The 12,564-nt window shown below is 42.0% G+C and overlaps 1 long non-coding RNA gene across 1 annotated transcript in view; it reads right to left on the bottom strand.

Moving 5' to 3' along the window:
• Positions 1-2,441: 2,441 nt before the first annotated feature.
• Positions 2,442-12,564, bottom strand: part of LOC141370557 (uncharacterized) — a 96,343-nt gene continuing 86,220 nt past the window's right edge. The window contains exon 4 of the long non-coding RNA XR_012374679.1: positions 2,442-2,531. This is a non-coding gene — a long non-coding RNA (uncharacterized lncRNA). The remainder of the gene's footprint in view (positions 2,532-12,564) is intronic.

Here is a 12,564-nt window from a genome sequence, read left to right on the forward strand (position 1 = left end):
TGGAAGGGAATTTATTTTGGGATAACTTCACACAGTCCTCTGTTCCTTGGGAAAAGCAATGCACAGACCTCACCCCTAACCAGTGACCCATCTCTACTTCATCCTCTTGACTTCACAGTCTGGTATGAAGACCCATACCTGTTCTCTCTACCACGATCCCTTCCTTCTCTCTTATTTCTCAGAAACTGTAGTCCCATGGTGGGTAAGTACACTGGGGTGATAAAGAGTAGTGGAGGTCCAATGGCCTCAGAATCAACTTCTGGGAAGTAAGTGGGAGTGTCCCTCCTTTTGTTCAGAGAAGACCCTGTGTCTTTAAGGTGGGAAGTAGACAGAAGTGATCACTGAAAATCTCCTGTGTGTCTCCTGCTCTATGACCCAAGAGTGTCATCCTTGCTTTACTAAGCCAAAATTCCCACCTGAAGTCTAGATTCTATGTTATTGAAAAGCAGTGGTGTTTTCATGACTATTTTCATAGGAAGGTGGTGGAGGGAAAAGACAAACCAAGTGCCACAACAAGGTGCCATCTTAATTTGGAAATCCCACCCATGGTCTTTGAAAAAAAAAAAAAAAGTTTCCTTCCCCCTTTCCAGGTTTCCCTGCTTGATCTGTGGTGTCCCTGTCCAAAGAGGATGTCAAGATGTTATCCTATCCGTATTCCTGCTGCCCAAGAGGACAGTACGGAACTGCCCCAGGTGTGAAGGCCTCATGCCTGCTTTCCCCACCCTCAGTCTTCCAGCCCAGCCCTTCAGAGTTTGGGGGACTGCCCAAGCCCACTCCCCATTTCTCTATGTTGCAGTTCCCACAATGTATCATTAGTACCCAAGGAGACTTTTGTGGAGTTCCTGCTAATTCAGCATCCTATGATGTTGACCCAGATTTGGATAAACAACAAACAAAAATGTTAAAATAATGTTCCCATTTCAACTAATTAATGTGTCAGGAACCAAGAGTTCATATGCTAATAGAAACAAAGAACTGGATGCAAGCAGAAATTTTGCAATTTATTATGACTTACAGAACAGCACATTGTTTTTTACTCCCTTATCATACAGCCTCCTAAAATTGCCATCATGTACTTTAGCACATACGTATTTTTTTAGTTACCTTGGGTGTGTATCCATCTCCCACTTGGGCTCCATGATCATGTAGGACGAGAATTGTGTCTTACTCATCACTACATCCACAGTACTAAACGTTCAGTTCTCCCCGCAAAAGGAAAAGCTAGGAGCTAAACTGATTTGGTGGGTCCTACAGAGTCAAGACTAGCATGAAGGTCTTTAATCTGGAGATACAGGTGTCCCTAAATAGAACAGAAGCAACATAAGAATTGGGTGAGTCAGGACAATGAGTTACATGGGAAGAGAAGCTAAGTGTAGTTCTGAAACAAGAATGAAGATTTTAGAGCAGATACTATAGATTAAAATATAAGCCAGGGTATCTAAGAAGAAGAAAAACGAGCAAAAACTGGAGGACGGAGCTACAGTCCCAATTTAACATGAAATGTGAAATGTGGACAGACAAGCCATACTTAAAAAACATCCAGGGTGGATGTGAAATAGATAATTGGTGAATGTTTATTAAATTTGCACAACCAAAATAAGTTATGGAAAGGAATATAACCTTGCATTCTCTCATCCCCCCCCCAGAAATCCCCATTCCCCCCAAAATGATATGCCTAGTAACTGCAAACAAAACAAAGCTGTGTGTGCAGGATGAAAATCACACATACATGTCACTTCAAGACCCACTCCTCACTTCTATCATCTTGGGCCACTCCCCTTTCTGAGCTCGGCTGGCTCAGCTGTAAAATGAGAACTATAACACCTATGTCACAGGGCTTTTTAGATTGAATCACATATAAAGTCTCTGGCACACAGGAATCATTCAGAAAGTGTTCGTTTGCTTCATCAGAAAGCCTCATAAGCCTAATGAAGGTAAAGGAGGGATGCTTACTTAACAATTTGGACCAAAGTGGCTCTGGCGAGCTGACGTGCATTTTTTATTTCATTACGTGCCAGAAGATAAAAATGAACTGTCTTCTGATGGCACCCCAGCCCTCACAGCTGCCTCTCTGCTGAGGGATTTACGTTCTGCGTGATTAAGCCTGAAATGGACAGGAAGCTTTATTGTGCTAGGTTGGCAGGGCGTGGAGGAGCAAATTGATAAAGATGCCTGGGTCAGTGGCAAGCTGGGTGGTTCCTAATTTATAGAAACACATCGAGTACCATTACTCAGCCCTTTCCTTCCTGTTCCCATCTCCCTACCCCTCCTACTAGACCCTTCTCTGCCCCTCTTTGCCAGATGATGACTTATTTATGGGAGGGAAGAGGATTTACTGATGAAGATGAGGCATCAGCCAACCCACAGCCAGTAAATTCCCAGAGAAACAACATCTGGTAATTTGACTTAAGATAACAAACATTTACCGAACTCTCTGCCAGGTACAAGGACAGCAGTGATGCGCGGGACACACAGGCTATATCCAGTCTCAGCTCCTTGGGTATGTAACCTCTCTGAGCCTCAGTCACCTCCTGGGAAAAAAATGGGGACAATACTAGCTCTTATCTCACAAATAGTAAATGCCCAATGGAAAGTAGCATTTATCGATACTGTCCACCTGTTTCCAGACTCCAAACCTTGGCATCTTCCTTAAAAACCCTTCCCATTGACCGAATATTATGCAGTCATCAAAAGGAATGAGATCTTGCCATTTGCAACGAGTGGATGGAACTGGAGGGTGTTATGCTGAGTGAAATAAGTCAATCAGAGAAAGACATGTATCATATGACCTCACTGATATGAGGAATTCTTAATCTCAGGAAACAAACTGAGGGTTGCTGGAGTGGTGGGGGGTGGGAGGGATGGGGTGGCTGGGTGATAGACATTGGGGAGGGTATGTGCTACGGTGAGTGCTGTGAATTGTGCAAGACTGTTGAATCACAGATCTGCACCTCTGAAACAAATAATGCAATATATGTTAAGAAAAAAATAAAAGAAGAAGATAGCAGGAGGGGAAGAATGAAGGGTAGTAAATCGGAGGGGGAGACGAACCATGAGAGATGATGGACTCTGAAAAACAAACTGAGGGTTCTAGAAGGGAGGGGGGTGGGGGGATGGGTTAGCCTGGTGATGGGTATTAAAGAGGGCACATTCTGCGTGGAGCACGGGGTGTTATGCACAAACAATGAATCATGGAACCCTACATCAAGAACTAATGATGTAACGTATGGTGATTAACATAACAATAAAAACTTTAAAAAATTAAATAATAAAAAACACTTCCCATTGACCAAACCAAGCCTACAGTTGCCAGGTTTACAGAAAATACCCCACCCCTCTCAGGACAACTGTACTTGTTCATCTCTTCTCTGAACTTTTGCTTCAGGGAAGGAGGAGGATATGGGAGGGACAGGAAGGGCACCAACATTCAATGAGAAACTCCTTTGGGCCAAGAGGACAGTCATTTTAGAACATTCCTTTTAATAGCCTCCTAGCAAGTCCCTTGCCTTCAATCCCACCCTTCCCTTCAATCCTCCATCTCAGTCAAGATGTATTTCTCAAACATAATTCTGATCTTATTGGGGACTGATTAAAATCATCAAGAGCTTCTTATTGGCTGTCATATGAAGGCCATAGTCTTTGGTCTCACAGCCAAGAGACTTCATGATCTAGTCCCAAGTCCCAAGTAAATACCTTGCCACTCTTCACCACCAATTCCACAGCCCACCTACACGGCTTGCATTCCAAGCAATCCACTCTCATATCTTCCATGCTTTTATTCATGCACATTTTATGGATATTACATTAGCTGTACACATTAATCTGGGAAGGACTGACTTCTTTAAACTATTGATTGACTCTTCCCATTTAGGTCCACAATATGTCTCTTCACTGATTCTGGCCATTCTTCATGGCCTTCAGGAAAGTTTTATAATTGCCTTTATATAAATCTGGCATATTTCTAGTTAATCTCAAAGAGTTTTATCTTTTTTGTCATTGTTGCTGTTATGAATGAGGGCCTTTTATATATTACATTTTCTAATTACATGCTTCTGATCGATAGGAATGCTATTTTTTCTTCATGTTCATCTTGTATCCAGTTACCTTATTGAACTCTCTTATTAGCATCAACTGCTTTTAGCTGAATCTGTTGAATTTTCTAAGAAAACAGCATGTCATCTATAAATCATGACTTTGAGTTTAAACAAGCATGGTAAATTTATTATAGGGATATTGAAGCACCTCACAAAATACAGGAGCTCAGGAACAAGCAGAATCCGAGTTTCAAATGCCGTGACAATTCTCTTTCCCACTGTCCCTAATGCTGAACCTAAATTCCACATTTTCATGTTAATTTATTTTTGAATGGATTGAAGGATACAATCCTTTCTTTGTTGGTTTGCTTCAATCATTTTATGCATGAATTCAAAAAATCTTCACGTTATAAAAACACATATATATGCATACTTAGCTAAGGGTTACTTTTTAAAGACACTCTTCAAAACTGTTTGAAAACTAAAACAATATAAAACAAATTTGTTTTTTCCCTCAACACTGCAAGAGGGATAAGTGTTGTACATGTAGCTGTAGTCTATTTTTTCTTGTGCTTTTAGAAATAATATACAGGAAAATTGGATCTTTTTTGGTGTACAGTCCTAGGAGTTTCAACAGATATATAGATTTGCGTAACTGCCACCGCAGTCAGCTTACAGAGCAATTCCAAACAATTCCTTTTTATTGCCTCTTTTTAGGCAGTACTTCCTCCCTTCCCCAGCTACTGCAACCCCTGATCTTTTCTCCATCACTGTAATTTTGCTTTTTCCAGAATTACATATAAATTAATATAAATTCATTCATATGTATGAATTCATATAAATTAATTCATACAAATCATGACACTTTGAATCTTCCTTTCTAATATTTGCATCTTTTTTTTCTTATCTTACTGCTTTGGCTAAGATGCCATTGGATTCTGTTGGTTTATTTGCACTTCCCCAACTAGACTTTGAGACTCTAAAGAGTGGGGATGGTGTTTCTTTCAGCACCTAGCCCAGTTCTCAGCCAGTGTAGGTGCTCACTACATGTTTGTGGAATAATACATCAAGGCACTGTTGTCAATGGGTGGGCTTCCTATGGGGCCATCATGCAAGCTTCCCACAACCCCAAAATTATTTTCCAAGAAAGGGGTACCTTCTAGTGCCTAGCTGGGTCATAGGCCTGGAAAGAAGTCCCCAGGCCCATTTTCATTAATTAACTTGTCAAAACACAAAGGAAAAATCCCACTTATTACATGCTCACTGTGCCACATGGAACTGTCAGCCTCTAATTAGAATTAATTAGCTAATGTGGGTTTCAAATTTGGAAGACAAGGAGCTCTGCCTGTGTGCTCATTTGGTGTCAATTATCATGGAAACCTGTTTCAAACCAGAGCACTGAGGCACTCCTTCCCACGCAAGATCCAGGAGGTAACCCGTGTGATGCTGGCTGACAATCAACAGGGATCTCTTGTTATAGCAACATCTTGGGAAGAAGAGAACTCATGGCTTCCCAGACAATTTTATTAATGCTTACCTCTTAAGAGAACTTTTGTGGGGAATTCAGGATATTCTGGCAATCCCAGAACTGGAGTTACAACTTCAACAGGCAAATGGAAATAAAATTAGGAGGGGCTGGGTCTGGAACCAGATGGTCCCATTAACTGGGGCAGCAGGAACAGCACCCCCAGTACTGTCCATTGGAGGGATCTCTATCCTTCCTCCTAGGCTATGTGGGATGATTGCTTCTTATACTCGCCAAAAAAAAAAAAAAAAAAAATGAATATAACAACCTTCTTGTCTTGAGACAGATTTGTTACATGTCACAGAGATATTCTAGGAGAGAGTATGTATTAGGGGTTCATCTCCTAATACATATTCTGATCTGGTGCTGGCCTTCCATAATGTATGGGGTTTTTCCCTTTGTTTCATAGCCGTTGATGGACCTGGATCCATCTGCCTAACCAGACCACAGCCAGAGCGGGAATTAAAAGAGTTCACATTGGTGTTGGATGGGCAGCCTGCAGTTCTAATTTCCACAACTGAGACAAGTCCTATTTTATCATTCCTGTAAAATGCTGCTGCCTCTAGTTCATCGGTTAGTCAGGGCTGGTTATACAGTTGGTCCCTTAACAAATGTGCTGAGGATAGGTCAGTGATTGATGACAATAATTTCAGAATCAAAGATTTACTTCTAACTGCAGCACCATGAAAAAAGAATAAATTAAATAAATTAAAAAGTTAAAATGATTTTTAAAAATCAGGTCCTCTCTTGGCCTTAGATAAAAGTGAGCTGGACAATAGAGTGGCGGAAAGGGCTCGTTTTTTCTTCCATCTCTCAGCAAACCTGTTTCCTTCCCTTGGGCTGGGCCCCACCTAATCTGGATTGATTCAAACTGGAATTAAATTTGCAGTCAGGGACCCCAGGAGAAAATTAAAGCATACATAGTAACATGGATGGGAATCACCTGGGTTTGACATTGAACTGAAGATACTGATTCAGTAGGTCTGGGGTGGGATCTGAGGTTCTTGGTTTCTAAAGAGCTCCCAGGTATTGGCAGTGCCGTAGACCACACTTTGAATAGCAATATGTATTAGTTTCCTATTGTTGCTGTAACAAATTCCACAAATTTAGTGGTACAACACAAATCTCCTACAGTTAATGAAGGTCAGAAGTCTGAAAATGGGTCTTACAAAGCTAAAATCAAAGTGTCAGCCAGGCTCTGCTGCTTCTGGAGTCTCCAGGAGAGTATCCATCCCTTGTCTCTTCCAGTTTCTAGAGGCTACCCACATTCCTTGACTCAAGGCCCTTCCAACAATGGCAGTACTCCAGCCTCTGCCTCTATCCTCAAATCACCCTCTCTGAATGTGATCCTTCTGCCTCCCTTTATAAACACCCTTGTGATGACATTGGGCCCACCTTGATAATCCAGGATTATCATCCCATCTCCAGATCCTTAACTTAATCACATCTACAAGTCTCTTTTGCCATGTGGGGTAACATGCACAGATTCCAGGGATTAGGTCATGGGCATCCTGGGGGGTAGGGGCATGTCATTTTTCTGTCTACCACGGATTGATGAACCTGAAGGAGACATTAAAGAATAAGGCGGTGAGGTGGTTAATGTTTGGAGTTGGTCTGGATTCTCACAATGACTAGGGGCTGCAAAGATGCAACATTTGGAGTTCCTAAGATTTAGGCACATGGTGGGCAGGCTGTGATATCTGTCAGGGAGTCCGAGAGCAGATACTGGGGTTTGCCTGAAATTAAGACAGGGTTTCAGGGATTGCAAGAGAGTTCAAGCAGGGGCCAGTACAGACCAGCTCTGGAAGGGATAGAAGCTTAACTTGCTTGCTCCACAACTTATCAAAGAACAGAGAATTGAAAAAGCTCTCAGCTTCTCTCCCTCACTATCCCACCTCCCAGCAGACCTGCTTCTTCAGCCCTAATTATGACCAGCAAAGAGGAACTAGTTGGCAAAGTGTAAGTGACAGGAGCCTTGAGGGAAAGTGACCCCATCAGCTCAGAATTCTTAATGGCCAAGAAAATGTTGGACACATACCCTGAAAGTTAAAGAAGCTTTCAGAAAGTCCAGATAAAGATTGGCGTAGGCTGTGACAGAGAAGATGGGCAATTCTCAGAGCCCCAGTCTGATCATTTGTGGCCCTGGAGAGAGTGATGAGCATATGCATAGATAGGGATCTCCCCAGGTGGCTTCGGTTTTTGAAGGTCAGGCAAAGATGAAAACTTGGCATATCACCAAGGGATGGCTGGTATGAGGGTGATACTGACGGGTAAAAATGGATGGAGAGGGGGGCGGAGCAAGATGGCGGAGGAGTAGGAGACCTGGCTTTCGTCTGGTCTCAGGAATTCAGCTGAATGGGGACCAAACCATTCTGAACACTTATGAACTCAACAGGAGATCGAAGAAGAGAGTAGCAACAACTCTCTGAACAGAGAAGCGACCACTTACTGGAAGGTAGGACGTGCAGAGAAGTGAATCCGAGGCAATATTCAGAAGGATAGACGGCGGGGGAGAGGGCCTCCGTGGGCCGCTTCTGACAAGTGATAGAGCCACGGAGCACAAAATTGGAACTTTTAGAAGTCGGTTCCACTGAGGGACATCACTCCAGTGGCTAAGCAGGAGGTGGAAACCTCGCGGGATAGTGTGGACTCAGGACCCCAGGGGTCACAGAAAGACCGGGGGTGCCTGAGTGCGGCAGAGCTCCCGGGTATCCGAGCGGGGAGGCCGGCTGCAGAGACGGAGCCGAGGCGCGGGCTCGCAGCTCAGGGTTGCCATAAACTGTGATCCGTGGCCCACTTGGGCCACTGCACCTCCAGCAGGGATCCAACAAGCATCAGAGCCGGGGAGACTCCCCTCCCTCCCCCAGGAGGAGCGGCGCAGGAGTGCACCGCAGGGATCTGCTAGGTTTGGAGACTCCACACGGTGTCGGGTGCCAGAGATAGAAACGCTCCGTCACAGGCTGGGAGAGCATGGAGTGCGGCCAGAGACCAGGGAGATGGGAGTGACTGAATGCTTTCCTCTGGGGGCGACTGAGGAGCGGGGCCCCGAGTTATCGGGTCCTCTGGGCAGAGACTGGGAGTCCACCATTTTCACCCTGGTCCTCCAAAGCTGTAGGGAGAGCTTGCAGGGAACAAAAGCTCCTGAGAGCAAACCCAAGCACCTTGCTTAGCCCGAACTCACAAGGCGGGGCAATTCTGCCTCCGGCAAAGACATTTGGGAACCACGGCAACAGGCCCCTCCCCCAGAAGATCAGCACGAACAGCCGGCAAGCCAAGACCAAGTTTACCGATCAAGGAGAATGGGAGAACTCCAGCGCTAGGGGAATACTGCACATAGAATTCATGGCTTTTTTTTTACCATGATTCATTAGTTTTTCAAAGTTAATTTTTTTTAACTGTTTTTTTGAATTTTTCTTTTTCCCTTTTTCAACCAACACTTTATCAATCCCTTTTTTAAAAAAACATCTTTTATTTTTCATTTTTAGAGTCATATTTTATCCCTTCATAGTAGTTACCCTTATTTTTGGCATATATATATAAGTTGTTCTCTCTTTAAAATTTTGATATACAGTTTCTTCTAACAGATGAAAATATACCCTAAATCACTAGTGTATGGCTTTGTTCTAGTCTCCTGCTTGATCAAAGTCTCTCCCATTTTTTTCTTTTATCTTTTTTAATCTTCTTTCTTCTTTCAAACAACTTCTTATCAATTCCGTTTATAAAACCTTTTATAACTTTCATCTTTACAATCATCTTCCATCCCTTCATTTATCAACCCTTATTTTGTATATATATGTCTTTCTTCCTTTAAAATTTTAGGAGGAACTTTCTTCTAACAGACCAAAATACAGCCAAAATCTAGTGTATGGCACTGATCTATGCACTAGCCTGATCATATTTGATCAGAGTCTGTTTTTTTTGTTTTGTTCTGTTTTTCTTTCTTTTATCTTTTTCTTTTTTTTCTCTTTCTTTTTTCTTTCTTTCCCTTTCTTGTCCCCTGGTTTCAGGTCTTTTCTGATTTGTATACAGTATATTTGCTGGGGACGTTGTTAACCTGTTAGCATTTTGTTCTCTCATTTATCTGTTCTCCTCTGGAAATTACAAGATGAAAAAAATCACCTCAGCAAAAAGAACAAGAGCTAGTACCGTCTGCCAGGGACCTACTCAATACTGACATTAGTACAATGTCAGACCTAGAGTTCAGAATCATGACATTAAAGATACTAGCTGGGCTTGAAAAAAGCATGGAAGTTATTAGAGAAACGCTTTCTGGAGAAATAAAAGAACTAAAGTCTAACCAAGTCGAAATCAAAAAGGCTATTAATGAGGTGCAATCAAACATGGGGGCACTAACTGCTAGGATAAATGAGGCAGAAGAGAGAATCAGCGATATAGAAGACCAAATGATGGAAAATAAAGAGGCTGAGAAAAAGAGAAACAACTACAGGATCACGAGGGCAGAATTCGAGAGATAAGCGATATGATAAGATGAAACAACATTAGAATAATTGGGATCCCAGAAGAAGAAGAAAGAGAGAGAGGGGCAGAAGGTATATTGGAGCAAATTATAGCAGAGAACTTCCCTAATGTGAGGAAGGAAACAGGCATCAAAATCCAGGAGGCACAGAGAACCCCTCTCAAAATCAATAAAAATAGGTCAACACCCGACATCTAAAAGTAAAACCTACGAGTCTCAGAGACAAAGAGAAAATCCTGAAAGCAGCTCGGGAGAAGAGATATGTAACCTACCATGGTAGAAACATTAGATTGGCAACAGACCTATCCACAGAGACCTGGCAGGCCAGAGAGGAATGGCATCATATCTTCAGAGCACTAAACGAGAAAAATATGCAGCCAAGAATACTATATCCAGCAAGGCTGTCATTGAAAATAGAAGGAGAGGTAAAAAGCTTCCAGGACAAACAAAAACTAAAGGAATTTGCAAACACAAAACCAGCCCTAAAAGAAATATTGAAAGGGGTCCTCTAAGCAAAGAGAGCATAAAAGCAGCATAGATGAGAAAAGAACACAGACAATATACAGTCACAGTCACCTTACAGGCAATACAATGGCACTAAATTCATACCTTTCAATAGTTACCCTGAATGTAAATGGGCTCAATGCCCCAATCAAAAGACACAGGCTATCAGATTGGATTAAAAAACAAGACCCGGGTGCCTGGGTGGCTCAGTTGGTTAAGCGACTGCCTTCGGCTCAGGTCATGATCCTGGAGTCCCGGGATCGAGTCCCGCATCGGGCTTCCTGCTCAGCGGGGAGTCTGCTTCTCCCTCTGAACCTCTTCCCTCTCGTGCTTTCTATCTCTCATTCTCTCTCTCTCTCTCAAATAAATAAAATAAAATAAAATAAAAAAATAAAAAAAAATAAAAAACAAGACCCATCCATATGCTCTCTGCAAGAGACTCATTTTAGACCCAAAGACACCCCCAGATTGAAAGAGAGGGGGTGGAAAACCATTTACCATGCTAATGGACACCAAAAGAAAGCTGGGGTGGAAATTCTTATATCAGACAAATTAGATTTTAAAACAAAGACTGTAATAAGAGATGAAGAAGGACACTATATCTTACTTAAAGGGTCTATCCAACAAGAAGATCTAACAATTCTAAATATCTATGCCCCTAACATGGGAGCAGCCACTTTTATAAGACAATTAATAACAAAAGCAAAGAAACACATTGACAACAATACAATAATAGTGGGGGACTTTAACAACCCCTAACTGAAATGGACAGATAATCTAAGCAAAAGATCAACAAGGAAATAAAGACTTTAACTGAAACACTGGACCAAATGGACTTCACAGACATATTCAGAACGTTCCATCCCAAAGCAATGGAATACACATTCTTCTCTAGTGCCCATGGAACATTCTCCAGAATTGATCACATCCTAGGTCACAAATCAGGTCTCCACCGGTACCAAAAGATTGGGATCATTCCCTGCATATTTTCAGACCACAATGCTTTGAAACTAGAACTCAACCACAAGAGGAAAGTCGGAAAGAACTCAAATACATGGAGGCTAAAGAGCATCCTACTAAAGAATGAATGGGTCAACCAAGAAATTAAAGAAGAATTTAAAAAATTCATGGAAACCAATGAAAATGAAAACACAACTGTTCAAAATCTTTGGGATACTCAGAAAACTATAAAATACTCAAGAAAGAAATTGAAGAAGACACAAAGAAATGGAAAAACGTTCCATGCTCATGGATTGGAAGAACCAACATTGTGAAGATGTCAATGCTACCTAGAGCAATCTACACATTCAATGCAATCCCCATCAAAATACCATCCACTTTTTTCAAAGAAATGGAACAAATAATCCTAAAATTGTATAGAACCAGAAGAGACCCCAAATAGCCAGAGAAATATTGAAAAAGAAAAGCAAAGCTGGCGGCATCACAATTGCAGACTTCCAGCTATATTACAAAGCTGTCATCATCAAGACAGTATGGTAGTGGCACAAAAACAGACACATAGATCAATGGAACAGAATCGAGAGCCCAGAAATGGACCCTCCACTCTATGGTCAACTTATCTTTGACAAAGCAGGAAAGAATGTCCAATGGCAAAAAGACAGTCTCTTCAACAAATGGTGTTGCGAAAATTGGACAGCCACATGCAGAAGAATGAAACTGGACCATTTCCTTACACCACATACAAATATAGACTCCAAATGGTTGAAAGACCTAAACGTGAGAGAGAAGTCCATCCAAATCCTAAAGAACACAGGCAGCAACCTCTTCAACCTCAGCCGCAGCAACTTCTTCCTAGAAACATCGCCAAAGGCAAGGGACGCAAGGGCAAAAATGAACTATTGGGATTTCATCAAGATAAAAAGCTTTTGCACAGCAAAAGAAACAGTCCACAAAACCAAAAGACAACCGACAGAATGGGAGAAAATATTTGCAAACGACATATCAGATAAAGGGCTAGTATCCAAAATCTATAAAGAACTTATCAAACTCAACACCCAAAGAAC

This window comes from Callorhinus ursinus, unplaced genomic scaffold (assembly GCF_003265705.2).
Source record: "Callorhinus ursinus isolate GAN/ISIS: 27379988/994484 unplaced genomic scaffold, GSC_fseal_2.0 scaffold38, whole genome shotgun sequence".
In the NCBI taxonomy this organism is placed as follows: domain Eukaryota; kingdom Metazoa; phylum Chordata; class Mammalia; order Carnivora; family Otariidae; genus Callorhinus; species Callorhinus ursinus.